A 22,594-nucleotide genomic window follows, 5' to 3' on the forward strand; every position below is an offset into this window, starting at 1 on the left:
AATGGTTGCTTCTTGAATGTGAAAGGCAGTGGTGATATGAAGAGCCTCAACGTGAATAGTTGTGGAAGTAACCGAAGGGTTTTTTTCTGAATGGTTTTAGAAGTGATTGGACTTTAGTGCTGTTTGTGGTGTGCATATAATAGTTGGGCCTTAAATTCGTTAATTTTTTTCATGAGGTTTTCGGCTTGATAGATTAATTAATAGATTAATAATGTCAAATTCACCTAATCATTAAAGTATTTTACACGTTCCCGTGCTTGAAGTAATTGCAGTATCAACTCTGCCGTCACCTATATCTTCTCAATTAATGCCCCTGTGAAACTGTTGTGTGTGCAATTTCTAAAAAATGAGTAAAATGGAGGCACGTTAGAAAATAGAGAAGAATAGGCAAGATACAGTAAAAAAACTGAAATTCAAACTGAAATAAATCAAAACAAAATGAAAAGGATTTTCTGTGAGGACTCTAATTCTCCTAGACATATCAAGTTCCAAAGTATTGTAGTGCACTAATTACTACTACCGCTACTTAGTCAGCCTTATTTATCCTTAGTTTTTAATTTATAATGTGATTTAAAAGATAAGATGTTTAACTGATCTAGCATATTTTGGTATTAATAAAACCACGTGTGTATATATATATATATATATATATATATATATATATATATATATGTATATATATATATATATGTATTTTTCTCGATGTGTGTCTGTGTGAAAGTGGTGATATGAATGGAATTGTCATTGTTATTTAAAAAATTATAGATTGGTTGTTGTTATTCTTGCTAGATTCTTAGTATTTAAAATCAATGGAATTGTCTGCAAGAAGTGATCACAAAAGAGTAGCACTGTTTCAGAACACATGAGAAAAGAATTGAAATTGATTGTCAATTATCAATATTTAATATCAATTGAATTGTATTGAAGGTTGTAATAACTCAAATTATACAATGCAGTGATAATATAATATTGAACAATTGATTATTAAAGAATAAAACTGTTTGAAAAAGCATGACAATAGAATTGAATCTGATATTAAACAACTGAAATTTAACTTTTAATGTTTCTGAACACTTCTTTGTAGACTACATTCGTGGTGGAATTCATGCTTTTCTGCTCATCATCATGAATAAGAATTTTTAATCCTTTTGTTGAGTTGGCCCTTGACAATGCAACATATAATTGGCCATGAGTGAATACCGGTTTCGGCAAATAAAGTCCAACCATGGATAGTGATTGTCCCTGTGACTTGTTTATTGTCATTGCATAAGATAGCATAATCAGAAATTGTCTTCTTAATAGTTTAAACGGCCAGGGTGATTGTGAAGGAGACATTGACATTCTTGGAATATAAACAGTCGTGCCAATGTTTTTACCTGAGATAATTTCAGCTGCAATTACATGTTTTGCCATCTTTGTTACCACTAATCTAGTATCGTTACATAGACCCTGATTTTGGTCGAGGTTTCTTAACAGCATTATAGGACTTCCAATTTTAAGTTTGATAGAATGAGTTGGCAAACCGGATGTTTTCAATGAATTAAGGAATTCAGTAGTAATTGATTGGAAATACGAATTCTCACTGGTTTCTGATTTATCAATGAAATCAGAGCTTAGATATTCCATGTGGTCACCTATGATTTGCAAAATTACAATTTCAGTGGTTATATTTTTATCTGAGAAAGTGACAATTAAATAAGTAATGATATAATTACCTGGAATGAAGGATAGCAGGTAATCATTGATTTGTTCTACCATTTCATTTGTTGAAGCCAATATTGCCTTCGATTTAAAGAATTCAGGATTATTGTGGTGCTGATCTAAGTCTGGGAATGTTGATTTGACTATAGCACCGATTGGATCATCATATTGAGTAATGAGTAGATGAGCAGGAATTTGAATTGTAGCATAACCATCATTTTCATCATCTATAATTCCATCTCCAATGTCTAGAATCCATTTAGCAAATGTGGCAGTTTCTTGTTCATCAACTGATTCTAGATTGTTGTGTAAGCGCATGTTTTTGTCAAGGTCAATATTTCACACGGATCCCATAGATAGGATGAATTGATTGTTGCATATACAATGTCTGAGCGCGTTCCTCTTGGGATGACTGGTAGTATTTGGCGAAAATCTCCACCAAAAACTATAACTTTGCCTCCAAATATTTGATTTGACTTTGATTTATCTGTGATAATGATATGAACCCACATGGCACAAGGGCTAACTTAGGATCGTCTAGGATTAAACCTTGATGGAAAATGCGGAAATTGATTAAGGAAAGGATGGAAAATAAGGTGGCTAATTTCGTGGGTCTTAATAAGGTGGTTCTTGGCATAAAATGGATGAATGGGATGGTAAAATGTAGGTTAAGTGGTGGCTGGACAGAAATATAGAAATGGCAATAACTGAAGCTACAGGGCTCCAAATGAGGTGATTCCAAAACGAGGTGAAAGGTCTCGTTTTGAAATTCAATTTAGGCTCAAGAATCACTTAATTTGAGTGCGTAAAATGGGAGTTATGGCCACGAGATAATTCTGGGCAGAGGTGGATTTTCTGGAATTGTGGTTTGAAAGAACAAGGGTGATGATGAAAGGAAGGAAAGAATCACTCTTTCCAGCGAGGGCAACACACAAAGGTTGTGAAAGTCCTTTGATACAGCCAAGGTGTTCTTGAATCACTCAAGAATTTAGGAGAATCACTCTCACTAAGATAAAAGAGATAAACTCTAATTTTCTGAATAAAACTCAACTTGTGTTTATTGATAAAATGGTTCAGCTTATATAGAAGCTTTACAGCAGATTTTAGTAATGACCCACTAACCTAGAATTAAAATAACTTAATGCCATTAACCTAGGGAATTAAAACAAACTTAATGGCTGAGTGTAACTGAAATTGTGGCAACCAAAAGTCACCCCCAACAGCCAACAAGTCAGCCACCATTTGGTCTCCCAAAAGGCTGATGCCTAGGTTGCCAATTGGGCCCTTATTACAACTTGAACTAAACCTAACTAAAGCCCTTTTAATTGATTAACCCAAAACATATTTTTGGTCAGCCAACTTTACAAGGATTGGGCCATTATTTAGACAAACTAAACACTCTAAAAATTGAGACAAAGTGGTGTCATTTAGTCCTCCTCCATTTGGGCCATGATACAACTCACAACCTTGGACTTTTCTCCTTGAAACTTGGGCTTGTATTCAAATAGTATGGACAGCACTTGTTGAAGAGCTTCCTTGGCTTTCCTTGCTCTAGCCCTTGTCATAGGTCTTCCAAGTCCTTCAAGTGGATCCTTGCCCTTGCTCTTGGTCTTGTCCTCATCAGATAATATCTCTTAAACTTTGATCAAGCGCTTCAAAACAGAATTAGTGGGCCATTGGTGCTTCATCCCAAATTATTAGGCTTGTCTGGTTCAATAATTCTGCTAATTCGGTGCCTTGATGGATATTACATGTTGAGTCTTCAAAAATTGGTACAGGAATTTTAAATCTAGAATGTGCAGTTCTGCCTCCTGGTAATAATAGAGAGGCTATTCCGCTAGAAGCAACAATAATTACAATTTGATTTTCTGCTCTCAATGAACTTGCTAATGTTCTCCATATGAATGTTTTTCCTGTGCCTCTAAATCCGTATAGAAAAAACATTCCACCTTCATTGTTGTTGACAGCTTGGATAATTCTGTGATAAATTGTTTTTTGTTCATCTGCATTGATAGGTAAGCTGATGTTATATTGAAATGAAGATTAATTTAGTCATTGATGGAAACAATTAAGTGAGGGTAGATTCCCTATTATTAATAGAATATTAAAAGCATCAATATAATTTATAATTCGCAATGACCATTTTTTATAAGATGTTAACTGTCACTAATAGAATTTATAATGTATGAATAAGTATATTGTCTGTCATGGATGCAAAAAGATGTTCAAATTCTGATCTCGTTTCATCATGGTTGTAGTCGAGTTCTGATAATACCAAGTTGTTTTGTAGGTACGATGTGAGATTGATATCCTGAGGATATGGCATTGTAGGATAGTTTTTTAGTGATCTTTGGTTTATGTGCAAGAGTTGTTCAATTTCAATGAATGTCAAATTTCTAAGAGTATCATCATTGATCTGTATTTCTAAGAAAAAAAAGCAAGTTGTTAGTCAATAAAAAGATAAAAATGAAGTTGGTAGTGAATGATTGTGACCATTGCTGTGGAACATAAAAACTGCTACAGCCTACCTGAGTTGATTGTTGATTTAGTATATTGATATCCAATGTCATCAGCTAGCCAATGCCAACATTGATTCCAAATTTCTTCAGGTTTGCTCATGGCACCTATTAACAGAATTAATACAAACAATTTCCTTAGATAATTAGATGTGCCCCAGTTCTTGGCCTCTCTGATTGCCTCAACATATTCTCTGTCATCTTGTAGAAAGCCCATTGCAAAACATGCTTCTCTATATGTTGGATATTGGATATTCGCAACAGTCTTGATATCCTCAAATGAAGTAGGTCCTTTGCAGCTGCCAAGCATCATTCTTAAATAAAACAATTCTCCTGTGGTTGGTGTGATGCAATCCTACCCCGCAAGGGCATTGGATAGAAAACTCCAAGTAGATTGGGCCAGAGATGCAAGAGAAGACCCTAGGGTTCTTATGAGCCTTAGGGTAGATTTCGGGCCCATGGGCTAAGTACGAACCCACTTATCTTTGTAAATATTAGATTAAGGTTTCATTATTTTTGAGCCTTGTATTTAGGGCTCCATAATGTAGGTAGGGTACCCTAGAAATATAGGATTTTTCAGCCCTTGTATTTTAGGGCACCTAGACTAGTTTTTGTATTAGGGGTAGTTTTGTAATTTCACATGCACTAAGTGGATATTTGATGTGTCTGGTTGGAAATAAATTTAATTGAATTGGTAGAAGTCCAATCCAATTAAATTTTAGAAGCGGAGGTGAGCATTTGCTTACTACACCCCATTGCCACATCATATAGTCACACTTTGTGCATGTCCTTCATGCTTTTCATGCCTCATGACACCTAAGCACAATTAGTGGAGAATCTTGGAATTGATCTTGGATTAGTGGGCTGAACCATAACTAAAATTCACTAATCATAATTAGTGAAATTTTGGCTCCAAAGTTTGGCTCCACAAATTCAATTTCAAATTCAAGTGAAATTTGAATTTCCCTCCAATTTTGTGTGACACTTAGGCTATAAATAGAGGTCATGTGTGTGCATTTTTTTCAACTTTGATGATTTGAATATTAAACTTCAGATTTCAAAGCTCATTTAGAGCACAAAATATCGTGCTCTTCTCTCCCTCTCCCTTCATTCATCTCATTCTTCCTCCAAGCTCTTATCCATGGCCTCCTATGGTGGTGAGCTTCTTCTAGACTCATCTTCTCCTTGAAGTGGCGTCTCCTCTCTCTCTCCCTTTCTCCATTCCACTGCCATTCATCTTCCAAGAAGCAAAGGAATCCATTGATGAAGAAGATCCTAGGCCTACAAGCTCCAATGGAGCTTGCATCATGTGGTATCATGAGCATCTTCATCTAGGTGATGTTTTTTTGCTTCCTCTATCTTTTTGTTCGGTGAATTCTCTTCAATTCCTTGTTCTTCATCTTATTCTCCATGTATATCCTCAATTTTATTGTGGTTTGGTGCTGTTTAGAGTAGATTAAAAAAAAAACCGATTAAATCTTAGATCTACACTTGTTCTTGCATTTCTATGGTTCAAATTTTTTAGATCTACTCTTGAATCTTGTTTTTGTGTTGATTTTAGGTTCTATCAATTTTCATTCATAATATTCTTGTGCTGAACCTTTAGATCTAAATTTTGTTCCAAAATATTGATTAGAAAAAAAAACACAAAAATCTAAGTGTAAATCACTTAATCCATGTTGTCTTAGAGTCATGTTTAGTCATAGTAATTGTCACATTATATTCTAAGTTTGTGTTGATTTTATTTTGTTGATTGAATTCTAGATACATTTGTTCATGTATTATTGTCATTCTTAGCCTATCTTTTGAATTTTGAGTCTAATTCATGCATGTTATTTAGTTCATAACATGTTCTAAATCAATTCCTAGAAGTAGTCTTGTTCTTGAACTTTTTTTTTTGTTTTCTAAGTTTCCTACATGATGCCTATGATGAAGTTGAGTTGTGGTGCTGAGTTGTGGCTGGATTTGTGAATCAAAATAAGTCTTAATCTCTCTTTAATTGTGTTATTCAAGATAATTGAGCATAGGCAAACACAAATTGTAACTATCCAAGCCTTAAGCAACATAAATACTACTCTTGATTTCTAGGCTGAAATCGCTGGTGCTGGCAGCTTGAACATATGAACTTGTATAAATTACTGGGAATTGGTCACTACGTTTTTTGAGCTGAAACGTTTACTGAATTTTCTAGACATCTGGACCAAAATTATAAAAAAATAACCAAGCGATTTGGATTAAAGGAAAAAATAAGAAAAATCTCACAAGTTGGCAGAAAAATCAGTGTCCAGGAAAAAAAAAGGAAAAGTGAAAGGAAAGTGTGCTTGTTGTTTTGGCTCAAAATTTGTTCTATAATTGGTGCCTATTTTATACCAATCCTAGTTCTAAAATTTCAATTGAAAATTATTGTGAAAACAAGTGCCAAAACTAGAGGTTTCTTGAGTCTTTTTTTTTAGAGTTTTTCTACTCTACTCTAGAGCCATTCTAGGTTTCTCTTTGAGTCCTAGCTTGCTTTTTTGTGCTTTTCATTGCTTTAATTGTTGAATAGTCCTTCGAAATTTGTCTTGTTAAAACTCTATTGGTTTAGCTGTCATTTCATTTTTTTTTGTCTTTGGTTATTGCTTGTCTCTTTGTTTCCTTGCTTGTGAGTTGCCATATAGGGAATTGGAAAGGAGGATTGGTGCCATATCTTGAAGAATTTGAGTCAAGAAGCAAGGGGCCAACCACCTTAAGAGCTATTGGACTAAGAAGCACTCCAAATTGAGTGAAACACTAAAGAGAGAATAGCCACCACAATTGAGGACTTTTTTTCTTTGTAATTTTGTAATTGGTAATTTGCTTTGCTTTCAAATTTTGTAACAAAAAGGCCTTTCATTGGAAGTAAGTTGGGAGCCTCCGCTAGGTCACCCTACTTCCATTTGTGTGTAATAATTTTAGGCAATTTCCCCTTAGGATAGTGAGTGTTTTGTTGGGAACCTTAAATGAGGTCATCCAAACACTCTTAGGATCCGCCTAGTTTGCATTTCTTGCACTTTAATTTCTTGCTTACTTTCATAGCTTATTTCCTTTACCCTCCATTGTCAAACCGCCTAGATAGCTTGCCTTTTACCAATTAGTTTTTACCTTATCTTTCACACCTCTTTTAGTGTTTATTTTGGCTAGTTTCAACCATAGTTTCTTTTACCTTTTTTTTCAAACCCCCAACTAGAAAGAACCATAACTTAGGAACCAACATGAGTCTTTCTTCATCTAGTGTTAATGGTGAGGGTTCTACTCCTAAGGACCCCTTGTATAAGATATTAGATGAGTTGAGATCCCTTAAGTTATGGAAAGAAAAACAAGAGAGAAAAGAAAAAGGTAAAAAAAGAGTGGAAGAAATAAGTCAAGATCAAAGAAAGAAAATAAGAGAGGAAGAAAGAAGAAAAATAATGAAAGAAATGAAAAGAGAAAAACATGTCTCCTATAGTAGTCATAACTCTTGCAAGAGCCTAAGTGAAGAACTTCGTGACTATTATGAAGGATGGCATAGGTCACATCTTAGACCTCACTCCCATAGGAGAGAAAATGAAAGAAAGCCTCAAGAGGTTAACATTAAACTCCCATATTTCCATGGGAAGGACAATGTAGAGGCTAATTTAGATTGGGAAATAAGGGCAGAGCAACAACTTAAAAGGAAGTCTACTTCAAAATCTTATGGCTCTCACTCTTATCCAAAGAAAGACCAAGGTCAAGGAATCTTAGGGGTGAGACCTTCTAAGCCCAAAGATGATAAGGGGAAGACAATAGAAAAGCAACCCCTTAAGGCTAGTATGCAAGAGAAGACTAGCTCCATGAAGTGCTTTAAATGTCTTGGAAGAGGACACATTACTTCTCAATGCCCCACCAAGAAAACCATGATTATGAGGGGCCAAGACATTTATAGTAGCCAAGATGAGGCTACTACTTCACCTTCCTCTAGTGAAAGTGAAGAAGCAAAGGGGGGAGAATCTAGTGAAGAAATCTATCCCCAAGAAGAAGGACAACCTTTAATGGTTAAGGAGGAGTATAAGGAGGTAAGTGTCTCCTCCAAGAGGTTAGCTAAGAAGGAAAGACATTTTGAAATAAAGACAAATATTAAAGAAATTTCCCTTCTTAGACAACCTCCACATTTTCTCCTTTGTAAAAAGACACTTGTTAGCATTGCCACATCTCTTAGGCTTGAGTTTATTCCTCAAGTAAAGGAGTTGTTGGATGAGGGTTTGGTTCGCAAGAGATTAAATCCTTGTGCTTTGTTGGTGCCCAAAATAGGTATTATTAGGCACCAAATCCCAAAAATAGGTGGTGTGATGAATGCTTTGGGTGGTGCAACACTCTTTTGTAAAATCACTCGTGCACCCAACATCTTCATGATTTGTGTACATAGGGACTCGTTAGGTAGGTTTGTTCTTATTTTTAGTTTCAATACAAACTTAGGCACTCATATGGGACACCTTAGGTTTGTCATACTTTTTGGTAGGAATAATCAACATGAAAATACAGAAAAAGGTATATTCTATTGCTTTACTTTTCTTAATTTTTTAAATTGTGATCAAGGGGTTCCCATGAACCCTAAGAGAATAAAGGTCATTCCTGAGTGGCCCACTCCACCAAGTGTAAGAAAAATTTGGGGCTTCCAAGACTTAACAAACTTTTACAAAAGGTTTGCCCCGTATTTTTCTATACTTGTAGCACCACTCCTTGAGTTGGTGAGGAACCATGTTCCATCATGGGAAGATGCCCAGGAAATGAGTTTTCAGACCTTACCTTACTTCAACATACTAAACACCACTAATACATATATTTTTGTTCTTTTTACAGGTGTGAGGAAAAAAGCCCAGAGTTTCAAGAACCTCGGGATTTGAGGTCAAATCCTTTTCAAGGGGGAGGGAATGATGCAATCCTACCCCGCAAGGGCATTGGATAGAAAACTCCAAGTAGATTGGGCCAGAGATGCAAGAGAAGGCCCTAGGGTTCTTATGAGCCTTAGGGTAGATTTCGGGCCCATGGGCTAAGTACGAGCCCACTTATCTTTGTAAATATTAGATTAAGGTTTCATTATTTTTGGGCCTTGTATTTAGGGCTCCATAATGTAGGTAGGGTACCCTAGAAATATAGGATTTTTCAGCCCTTGTATTTTAGGGCACCTAGACTAGTTTTTGTATTAGGGGTAGTTTTGTAATTTCACATGCACTAAGTGGATATTTGATGTGCGTGGTTGGAAATAAATTTAATTGAATTGGTAGAAGTCCAATCCAATTAAATTTTAGAAGGGGAGGTGAGCATTTGCTTACTACACCCCATTGCCACATCATATAGTCACACTTTGTGCATGTCCTTCATGCTTTTCATGCCTCATGACACCTAAGCACACTTAGTGGAGAATCTTGGAATTGATCTTGGATTAGTGGGCTGAACCATAACTAAAATTCACTAATCATAATTAGTGAAATTTTGGCTCCAAATTTTGTCTCCACAAATTCAATTTCAAATTCAAGTGAAATTTGAATTTCCCTCCAATTTTGTGTGACACTTAGGCTATAAATAGAGGTCATGTGTGTGCATTTTTTTCAACTTTGATGATTTAAATATTAAACTTCAGATTTCAAAGCTCATTTAGAGCACAAAATTTCGTGATCTTCTCTCCCTCTCCCTTCATTCATGTCATTCTTCCTCCAAGCTCTTATCCATGGCCTCCTAGGTGGTGAGCTTCTTCTAGACTCATCTTATCCTTGAAGTGGCGTCTCCTCTCTCTCTCCCTTTCTCCATTCCGCTGCCATTCATCTTCCAAGAAGCAAAGGAATCCATTGATGAAGAAGATCCTAGGCCTACAAGCTCCAATGGAGCTTGCATCATGGTGGTACCCATATGAGTCTTCCAATGGTATATCCTTTTTTTCTGGGTTGCCATGATCTGTTTCTTTTATTATATACAAACTTTGACACAAATTGGGAATAAGTTAGATTTCAGGCCTCATCAAAATCTTTATTAGTGTTCATCCAAGCCAGGAATTTTTAATCTAAAATAGTTGGTTTTGATAGTACATCATCTATATCATCATGATCTTCATAAATAATGTTGTGTTGATCTGGCAGATGAAAATACAATCTCTCAACAACAGGCTTTCTGCCATGGATTGGAAAAGCAAATATTCTCTAAGCAGCTTCACAGGGAGAAATGTATCTGTGATATAGGTTGGTTAATAAAAATAATAGTGAGATAATAAATTATGCAGGTTAAGATGAAATTACCTGCAATCTAGATATTCTTTAAGTTCATCATTATGAATATTTACATTTTGAGCTGCATTATCGCTATCAGAAAGCATAACAGCAGTCACCCTATCATAGCCTTTGTTTATGTATTTAAATAAATATTTGGTTGAAGTACTTTAATTACACCATTCAATATTTATATGAGCGCAATATTTTTTCAGTAATTTTGGATTGTAAGGTACTACATATCTATTATCAATGATAACACCATTCTTTGAAATTGAATGACCATTGTTTCTTCTACGATAGAATGGATAATCGTTTGAATCCAAAAGAGTCTGAGGCTGAAATTGTTTAGGATAAAAACGACTGCATTTGCCTTCTTTCATACATGGAGAGTTGGGTTGTAAAATTCCGCATGGGCCATGTATCATATGGTTCTCCACCAATCTGTAGAGTTCTGGGTCATCTTGATGGGAAGGTATTTCAGCTGATATTATCTTATCAATGTCAGTTGAAGATGTATATTTATTGTCTGGATGTAGAAATAGTAATAAATGCACGTGAGGGAGTGCTCGCTTTTGAAACTCTATAGTATGCATATCTGTGATCCACAAAAGATAAAGTTATGATGCCAAGTATAATTCTGTATTTCATATCTGTAAAAGTTTTGGTTAAATTGTAATATTTTAGCTATTAATATCTACGTTATAGAACAAAGAAAAATCTCCAAATGACCAACTAATATTTGTATTTAATTTAATTATAAAAATTGATGACCAACTAAACTCTATAAAATGCATATATGTGATTCACAAAAGATAATCTTATGATGGTAAGTATAATTTTGTATTTCATATCTGTAAAAGCATTGGTTAAATTGTAATATTTTAGCCATGAATATCTGCTTTATACAACAAACAAAAATGGCCAAATGACCAAGTTATATTTGTATTTAAGTATAAAAATGATGGTGAACTTACATGCAACCACTTTTCCCAGTAATTGACCCTTTGTTAAGTCTGACAGCATGTGTTCATATTTTAATATGAAAATTCGTGATACAATATCTGGCCTGTCTGTCGGTTTGAGATTTAAAGGTGAAAGTCATCTACGAATTTCATGCCAATTTGGATTATAGGTTAGAGTAATAAAAAGATTTGGAAAACCAACATGACTGCATATTGTCATACCGTCAAAGTAAAGTTGATCCATATAACGTGGGCTCCCAACAAACGTTGAGGGTAAGATGACTCTTTTTCCCTTGGTTAAGCCTTTAGCTGTTCTAGTATCCAATGAAGTTTGTAAGCTAGAATACTTATCAACTCTAAGCTTCTTTTGGTTGTTTCTGATATAGCTAAGTCTTTCAGATTCCACCATGGTATAACCTTCAACAATGAATTGTTGAAATAATTTTCGAGAATGCAATAAAGTCTGCGCTTCATTTGACCTGGACTGAAGTCTATAAGCAAACCACTCTCTCATTGTCAGACGGTTTCACTTTCTTTTTTTGTTGGATGAAGTACAACGATGAAGTATGTCAGCTCTATATCCGTCTTCTCCATAAGGAAAGAGCAGAGGATACTTTAGTGGTAGATAGTTAGGATGAAGTTCATGGATTCTTTGTAATTCTCCATTTTGAGTTTCAACAATAATGTCTCTTTTTGAGCTGGATGAAAATTGCCAACAATAAGTGCAGCAATTTCCAGAACATTAGGCATATTATATACACGACCATCTTTTCCCCGAGCAGCTATGAGTTGCAATTTGATATTATTGGCTTGATTAGCTGCCAATCTATCTCTGGACATTATAAAACTTTTAGCATGAGAATTGTGTTGATCTAGCATGTGACTTAAAGCTGAAACAATATGATTCTGAATTCCGGAATATTGACTGAAAAAACAATATTTAAAAATATTGATAACTGCACAAACTATTGAAAGTGAATGAATAATTTTCTCACTGACAGAAATAAAAGAACTTCTACCTCATGACATTAATTCTATTTTGCACTTCATTTTTTGTGTCAAAGATATATAGCTGTGCAAATTTGGGTTTTTTGCCAGGCATTGGTAATAGAATGCCTATTTTATGGCATGGTTGCCCCTGTATTCTGATCGTAGGAGGTCCTCTTGAATTATTAATTGTTTTATCTAGCTTAATTCCAGCAGAAGCAAAGGCAAACATCATGTTGTATGCTTGCAAGTTATGTTGATAATTTTTACTATCAATTGTATCATCATGAAATAGAAGTTGTTGCAGATATTCAGGTGGATTTTGTAATAATGGCATTTCAGCTTTGCCATCTCCACAACATAAACTGAACCTTGGATTCTGAAAATTCTTATTTTTTGATATTCTTTCATCATACCACATTTGTGCTTTACAATATCTACATTGGATGAGTTGATCACCAAGATCAGAATATCCTGAAATTGTTCAATATCATAGTACAATATCATGATCAGAATTTTGAATATTAACTTAAGAACATGTAGAGTAGCATCTGAAACTGGAAATCAGAATTATAGTCATTACCTTTGGTGTTGATTACAGGCTGATTAGTTGGAGATTGACAATCCTCGAAGGGAGTCATATAATTAGAGCCTGAACCTGCATAAATTAGAAATATATATAATAGCAATATTTGAAACATAGCAGAAAAGAGCAGGAAACATTTTTTTTTCAGTACCTTGTGTGGATTCAGAATTTTCACTTTCTGATGAATCAGAAACAATTACTACAAAATAGAGAGGAAACAAAAGAAAATGTGATTAAGACAACTAAGTAAATTCATTTCTTCCAGAACATGATATATCAGATGTCTCACTATTATATTCTAAAGTGCAATTAATTGTTGGTTGTGAAGATGACTCAGCATGACCATGTCGCTTCTGCTGCATAACACGTTTTCTGTTGGTCCTCCCTTTTGCAGAATCACATCTCTTTGCATGTTGATAGTTCTGCATGTTGAAAATGACTAAAGGCAGAATTGGGTGAATTATAAACTAAACAATAGATTTATGTTGAAACGAAGAACCAAACGTTTATTTTAAATCTGCAGAAACTACAATAAAATTAGAAGATGGAATAAATTGGAGATAGGGGACTTCATTGGTTATGGATTATAGGCTGGCTATTAGTGGTGGAATTTCCTGGATTAGATATGTTTGCATGTTGCCAATTCTATATATTGAAAAAGGCTAATGATAGAATTGCCTAAATTGTAAGGTAAAGAGATGAGGCCAAAGGTAGATGACATAGCAAAACTATGATGCAACATCAACAGCTAGCAAAATTGGCAATATAGAAATCATGACACTTGGTTTCGACAAAAAATTGGGTTTTGGGACTGCTGCAAACTTGCAATGAAAGATATTATCTATTTAGGACTCTGGTGGCAATCTAAACACACAAACCAAGGCCATGATGGAAAATAGGTAAGGTAGAAATGATCATAGTTATTGGCGTAAATATTGACTTCTGTAACTGCTACTAAGCTTGCAATGGAAGACATTGTATATATGTTGATGAATTTTCCATTCACTAACACAAATTTGTTTAATTTGTACGCTCAAATCTATTAGCAGATGTGTTCAATTTGAAATATGAAATTTCTATTTTACATCTTTTATTTGGCATTATATAACCTTGTCCAGCACATCACAATTTTTTCTTTGATTTCTCTTCGCCATAGATTAGACCTATTTTATATAGTTCTACTTTGCTGTAGTTAAAATCAAGATTAAAGTTGCGTAAGCCATCAATGAAATTAAAAATTGCAACTGAAATATCGAACACATGATTTTAGCAAAGCAGTGATAGCTACAAAAATGGAGTGATAACATTCAAAGCAAACACATTCCAAATAAGGAAATACGATGTCAGGATAGAAACTTTGATTAATTTAAAGAGCACCTCGATTGAGAAGGAAAACTGAAACTAAAAATTTAACACAATCCTCTGCATGCTATTTTTTTCTTAATCTGGTTTTTTTTCCTGTTATTTTCAAGCAATTCAGATGGGAATGGAATTCATTAAGCAGTTAATCAACAAACAGATTAAAAATGTGAGAATATCGAATAACAACATGATCGCCAACGTAGCTATAAATTTTCCTCCTTGGTTGTTTTTTAATATTTGATGTTATTTGAACACCAATTTATCTCCTTCACTGTTTTTTTTTTATTTAGGCTAACTCCGCCATTAATTTGTTAGAACCATATAGACCATCAAAGGTATGGTAAACAACAATTCAATTGTATCGAGGACAACCAAACAAAGAATACTGGGAAAATGAATTGCTTTCAATGCCATATTTAATATAAGAAAACTTCCGATACTACAGCAGGAACACAATATGGACAGATCTCAATTTAGAACGTCTAAAAGCATGAATCCAAAAAAATTGATTTTCAAATGTGCAAATGCAGTGATAACAAAAACTACATAATTGTCTATTCAATATGCCAATATTTTAATAGCAGCGTGAAAACACAACAATAAGAATCTGAAATCAGCTAAATTAGCTCCTATGAGAATGTCTTGTTAATTTGTTAGACGATAGTTGGGCTGGCAAAATTTAAGAGCTCCCTAACTCATCATCGGCTTCATCAGATGACATCCGCTTTTTGGGTGTTAAAGGCAACCCCACAACCGGATCATGGTAAGTTGTGACAGATAGAGATTGCTACATAAAGCATAAACTGGTAAATAAAAAAAATATAAGATATCAATGTTCATGACAACAACATTAACTCACACATTCAGCATGCGTAGCATCATCGCAATCAACATTGGAAGGATCTATTTTGGAACATGCCTGCACCATATATAAGTTGATGATAGTCAAACTCATGAATCATATCATCATGACAACAACGACTAAAATAGATATCAGAAAAGAACACCTCACTATCAGGCAGCATCTCCAGAACAACATTGTTCAAATCCAGGTCCTTTGAGTATTTAAGTACAACTGCATTTTTGAATCATGATTGAATCCTGACCTTAAAAGCAAGCACATGACCCAACAATTTGTCAAGTGCTTGAGGGGAAGCATTCAAATCAAGATCACCATCCTGCCAGAAACAACACATATTCACCAGCTGCCAGTTACAACTCGAAGAACAAAATATAATACATAAAATGAGAAGCAACATATCATAAAGCATGAACATACTTCAATCTTGACCCTATTCACATCATCAGCTATTTGGCCAATCAATTCAGCACATTCACGGTCCCAGAGCAAAAATTTGTCACTCTCATTGTTTTGTGTAACCATGACTTCAACTCTATACCTACCAATTTAGATGGCACTCAAAAACAAAATACTGAATAAAACATGTTAATGGACTAAAACTCCAATTACCTTAGAACAGGCTGATCATTATCCTTGCCACATCCACATGTGAATTGTCCTATTTGTATGTCAGTTTTCCTATGACATTGAGCACAGGCTGGATAACACCATGAATGGTTATCCATGACTATTTTGCTAATAGTCCCTACCGTAACACAAACAGCGTCCTTTTTAAAAAACCATAACAATCAAATTGCCAACAATAAAATGCCATTGTTAGACACATTAGCTATAATATATGAATGCGAACAAATCTAGCCAAATTCGACTTCCAACTGCAATGAATATAAAATAAACACAGATAACAGGTCCACCTCAGAAATGGCATTGATTTCTAAAATAGTTTTGGCTTCGGCCTTTGAAAGAAACGAATCCTTTGATGATAGCTGACTTCCCCCTGGAACTTGTGAGCTTGCTTGATCGCCAGGTAGCGAAACTCGACTCACCTCAACACCTAAATCTAAAAGCCTAAGCCAATCGAATAAATAGAATAAAACAACAGAAAACAGTCAAGACAATTGTCACATGAATTTAACAACTATAGAGCAAAAATGATAAGCAAAATACCTATCTTTAAATTCCTGAATTTCCAATATAGGATCATTAATCAATAGTTTTGACGCCTTGAAGGAATTGCTCACTGAAGCTGGATAACTTCCTATAAATGCCAACAACAGCAACAACAAAACTCAGCTATTGAGTATCCAAATCAACAAATAAAATATCATACTTACCCTATGCATCTTTTATTCTGGCATGCGTCAATATAATAACCATCGGCCCATCATCCCCACGTTCATTCAAATAGGATAGGAACTGAGTACAGTGATTCTCCCAAAGTGTGCAAGACAAAATTTCACCACTACAACAAAGAAACAACATTACATCCATCACCTCATAAGGATAAGATAGACATAAGCACCATGCAAAATGAAAAATAAAATTCTCGACAATATAAACTCTAAATAACCAAATATACACAGGAGATAGCAAAAACTGTGATTAACCATAACCTCAAATCCTTCATTCTAAAAACAACCCTGGCATTTTTCGATGAAACATGCCAAAAGACCACCTGATCAACGACCCCAATAATATCTTAAACCACCAGAAATGAAAATAGGTCATCGGAAAAAACCCAAAGAAGTTATGATCAAAATGAAAGCAAAAATTGTGACTATACTCACCAAACAACAGGCCAGACACAAAATTGCCTGCAGCAACATTTGCAAATTCAACAAATATAAATTCCTTAAAAGGCAGTTCATGCAAATCAGCTTCTCTAACAATCGTCACTCCAATAAAAAAATTACTTGTACTCATGTTCGCACACTCTAAATTGACCATCATTCTTAACAACTTTGAAATTATGCATAACATAAGTGCAATTCTCTTTCAAATCAGCTTTCCAAGACTTGAGGTGGTCCGATTTACAAATAGCATGAATTTGATCACCCTGAAATATGCAAACTATATAATCAATAAATGACATCAACAACAATCCAACAATCAAATAGAGAGCACAAAATATACCTCAAAATCAACAAAAACCATTTTCGCTTGCTCAGACTTGTTAGGAGTCCCAACGAACCAAAGATCGGTGATCCTAACAGCAAGCTTAAGCGTTTCTTTTGATCCATCAATAGACCTAATCTTGTTAGGAATCCTCGCCATAAAATTACATAGACCTGCCAATTCTAAATGAAAAATGTAATAAATCCAAAACCATGCAAATGCTATGTAAAGAATGATTGTCAATTTAGAATAGAAAATAATGCTAACAAAAAATAGAATAGCAACACAGACTCAAATGACACATGCAATAACATTTCAATGAATGACAAAATACCATAAAAACTATGATACTATTCGTTGAACTACTAAGCCAATACATGCAACAACCTGAACAAAAAAAAAAACCAAATAAGCAAATAGAAGAGAAGCAGAAACAAAAATTATATCTCTGAACAAATAATATTGCAACCATCAACAAACAAATAGAAAGGCCGAAAACAAACACAACAAAGTTCAGCTTTTGGAAAACAGAATACCAACCCATCCTTAAACCACACATGCAATAAGATTTCCATCAATGCCAACATAACACAAAAAGTATTACACTATCAATCAATCCAACAAACAATAACAGCCAAATGGAAGCCAACAAAAAAAAAACTAAGAGTTTGTAAATAATAAAAAATAGAACAGAACACATGTCAGAGCAACATAAACATGCAGAAACCAAAATCACCAAACAACAAAAACATGACAAAATCACATATGCAGAACACACAAACAATAATATGGTTAATCAAAAAACACACATGCACAACAGACGAAAAATAATATGATTAACAAAAAACCATGTCAATACAATCCAACCATCGAAGCCAGTGATAAAAGACAAAAAACAAAAAATCCAACTCAGCAAAAAAGCAAAAAACAGAACCAAACAATTATAGCTCTAAAGGAATAATATGATCAATCCAAAACCATGTAAATGCAATCCAAAGAACAACTGACAAATGCAGGCCAACGAAAAGAAAAGCAAGAATTTGTGAACAGTAAAGAATAGAACAGAACACGTGCTAGAAGAGCATAAACATGCACTCGAACCTTCAACCACAGAAGAACGGAAATCACGAACTGGAAACCACAGCCTCACGCCAAACTCCTAAACAACAGAACAACTATATTGAAGACAAAAGTCAACTAAAAACAAATGAAAAAAGTTAAACAAATGCAATCAGCAGCTTGTAACTTGCTAGTGAAAGAAGTAAAAAACGCTACAAAGAAGCCACGTACACCACCCACCACCAAAACTGCAAACGGCAATCTAATCACTCAACAACACACCAAGCTACGTGGCTTAAAACCATAATCATAGAACCATAAAATAACACATGGCAGCAAGGTGGTAGAAAACCAACCCAACCTAGAAGGGCATAAATGACCAAAAAACAAAAAACTTGGACAGGTGTCAAGCTCTCAGCTATAGGTATTTTGACCAAAAAACCAAAATTTTGGACAACGGTCAACCTCTCAGCCATGGGTATTTCAGTATTTTCCATTTACTTCTGTTTTAGTATATAGATATTGACTTCAATGTGTTTTTTTATAAATAAAAAAATGTAATTTTGTAACCTACAAATCCAATTATAAATTATGCATGTTAAAATTTTATTTATTTATTCACTTTTAACCGCATTTTGTTTTCTAGATAGTACTGGGGGCATATGTGTGATTCCCCAGTACGTATCATGTTCCTTTTCTACTTTCTGGAATATTGTTTTGACTAATAAAAGAAATTACGCTTTTGTAGCATTGGATCATTGGGAGCACGTGGAGATACCGACATTGAAGAAGACGTGCATGTGTAGAATTGTACTTCAACCGAAACATTAACCGGAGTAAGAATCAAGACATGGAAGGTAATTGAGCAAATAGAAAATTATTAGTTAATTATTAAAAAGTCTCTTAATAGAAGATAGTTTTCTTGCAATTTTGGTTACATATGAGTTATGCAAACTTTTATGTTAAATGTAATTGTTCTATTCTATTTTGCATTAGGGGGGGAGGGAGCTGGATATGCTAGGAGAATAACGTTTGAAAAGATTAGGTTTGTTCGAGCCAATAGCCCCATTGTCATTGACCAATTTTATTTCCCTCTTAGATCGGACTGCCAAAACCAGGTACCACAAGAACAATAATATGTGCACATAATTATTTGTACAATTAAAATTTATCTAGAGTTCAGATTAAAAGCAGTAACAAATGTGTCTGTGGATGCTCTTATTTAAATCCTTTTTGTTTTATGCTAATCTAGAGTTTGGAATGGTCTTCCCTATGAAAATATTTTCTATCTTTCATTCACATTTTTCATCCTTGATAAAATTTAAATTTATCTAATTAGTCTGTTATTCCTTTCACAGTCACAATCTATGAATTGTGTTAACAGTTTTGGCGGTATAGGGGCAATTTTAGTAGATTCACTCGACACATTATTTATAATGGGTCTTGATGTCCAATTCAAAAAGGCTACAGAGTTATTAAATAGGAATTTAGGAGCGATAATAAAAATTTGCATCTCAGAATTTAGGAGTAGTGATAATAAAAATATATAAAACATAGGAGGGAAACCATATATAATAATTTAGAGTGATATGAAAAAAGTATATATGTATCATTAGTAAATCAGAATTTAGGAGCGATAATAAAAATTTACATCTTAGATGATAAATTCTAATAAAAGACAAAAGAGCAAATATAAAACATAGGAGGGAAACAACTTAGAAAAATAGAAACAATACCTCAAAAACACAAAGCTGAGCAACATTTTTACGCATACCAAATCTTTGAAACTCTATCTTCTTAATGCAAAAGTTTGAATCTGCATTCACATTCCAAAATATACTTTACTTAGGCCAAATTAAGAATATTTTCTCAATTACTATGTTCTATTTGCACATTTTCTAGCTATTGGTATTGTGTCACATCAAGGAATACTTGGGCATATCATTTACTTATTGTCAAAGGTCAACATTGTAAGATGTTAAATAAATTGATTAATATAGGATACAAAAACTCAAATACTTATGGATAAGGTAAGTAATATACCTTGTAAGACATAATGCAGAACTTGAAGCAATCATAGTGAGGCTTGAAATTCTGATACTGGGGACAAATGTCGTACAGGATGTCACGACATCGCGCTTCAGAACATGCAGGTTGTATATGACCGTATGAACAGATTAAACAAGTGAATAACACAAGAGAATTGTTAACCCAGTTCAGTGCAACGTCACCTACATCTGGGGGCTACCAAGCCAGGGAGGAAATCCACTAAAATAGTGTTAGTTCGAAGATCTAACAGCCACTGTTTACAACCTTCTCACCTAACCACTACCCGTGCAACCTCTACCTAAGAGCCACTCTTAGATATGAGAACCCCTCTCACTCCCTCTCAATCACTCTCCCGTGTTTACAATTAAATCAAATACACACCAGAGATTGCTCTCTGAACAATAGAGATCAACTCTACACACTCAGGTCCAACACTTGATGTTAGAGTAACATCAAGGTGGCTCACAAAACACTCAAGTCCCAAAACTCACAAAATAACTCTTCAATCTCGGACTTGGTAGCAAACTCGTGCAGCCTTCATGTTTATATAGCAGTGTGCGTATCTGGGCTGCAACAACTTGCGCTGGATGAGATCTATCATTCTCCTGAAAATCTGCACTTAAAGATCTAAAAGATACAGTTTGATCTTTTAGTTTTTATCTTTAATCTTTAATCCCTGAACGAACTATTCAAGTTTGTAATTCGAACTTTAATTATCTTTTAATTCGTTCCTAAAGATAGATCGCCAAATCTGTTGCTAACTGCACATTAATCTGTTAAAGATATAACAGATTTATGTGTCCAGTATTTTCGGGCAGGATGTCCTGGACATTGTATCCGACATCGTGGATCCTGCAGCTTCAATTCTTCATTTGACATTTTATCTTGCCTTGTGCACTGTGCAGCCCGATCTGATTCCTTGATATAATGTTAGTCATCATGTGCAGCAACTCCAGCTTTCCTTCATTGTCTAAGTGCTTATGTTTTAACAAAATTTTAGCCAATCTTTTAAAACTCAGTAAAGCTAAGCACTAACAATCTCCCCCTTTGGCAAATTTTGTCTAAAACATACTTAGACACTTCCTGAGCAGGTACGAGCAGTTAAGCAAGTGGGATCAGCAACTTTCATTATCAGAGTAATCAAGCACAGCGGTATCTGTAGTGGCGACAGCAAAATTCTGCAAGTTGCAAGTCGTTTCCAGGATGTCAAGACATCTCACGTGACATCAGCTTTCTGCTCCCCCTGTCTCCATGCTCCTACTGTTGTGAAGCAGTTCACTGCGGCATTCTGCAAGTTGCAAATCTACAAGTCTTTTCCAGGATGTCAAGACATCTCATGTGACATCAGCTTTTTGCTCCCCCTGTCTCCATGCTCGTACTGCATCTTCTATCAGCTACTAGTTTCAGTAGCTTACATCAATCATCATCAGCAGCAGCAGTCTCCCCCTCAAAATCATATAAATACTACTCCCCCTCAAAATCATAACTCATGCATACATAATATCCTACTACTCACACTCATAAATCATGCATAATACTATTACTCCCCCTTTTTAGACAGAATTTGGCAAAAGTAGAGTGCATGCAAATATTACAGACCAATAGCAATCAATTGTTCAAAGGGACATGCCCCTATAGCTAGTAAGAGTAAAAAGCAAAAATGAAGGTCTGATGGTCATGGGGTGGCATCAGAATCATCATCATCGGATTCTGTATCCTCTGCTGCATCTTCTTCTTCCTCAGCGGCTTCTTCTTCTTCCTCAGCTGCTTCTTCTTCTTCCTCAGCTGCTTCTTCTTCTTTCTCAGCTGCTTCACCATCATCAATGCCACTGTCTGAGAGTCTTTTGATCAGGCGTTCCAGCTCCATTTTCTTCTCTGTGGTGGCTTTGATGGTTGCTTCCAGCACCTTGCATGTGTCCTTGAGTTCAGCAATCAAAGCATCCTTGGACACAGCACCTGAAGCAGCAGCTTTCCCTGATGTCGAGACAATGTCTGGGACATGTGTCCCCTCAAACAGTTTGTAATGCAGGGACAGAGCCGATTCTCTCTTCATCACAGAGTCAATGTTGTTTAAAATATTGGGATGTTGACTCAACATAATGCCACACAATACAGTTGGGAAGGCAATGGGTAATTTGACAGCAAAAGATTCTGAATGC

The 22,594-nt window shown here is 35.0% G+C and overlaps 1 pseudogene; it reads right to left on the reverse strand.

Annotated features, from left to right (window-relative positions):
* Positions 1 to 1,050: 1,050 nt before the first annotated feature.
* On the reverse strand, positions 1,051 to 13,416 carry LOC114416119 (annotated as a pseudogene).
* Between the last annotated feature and the right edge of the window lie 9,178 nt (positions 13,417 to 22,594).

This window comes from Glycine soja, chromosome 6, assembly GCF_004193775.1.
Source record: "Glycine soja cultivar W05 chromosome 6, ASM419377v2, whole genome shotgun sequence".
Lineage (NCBI taxonomy): Eukaryota > Viridiplantae > Streptophyta > Magnoliopsida > Fabales > Fabaceae > Glycine > Glycine soja.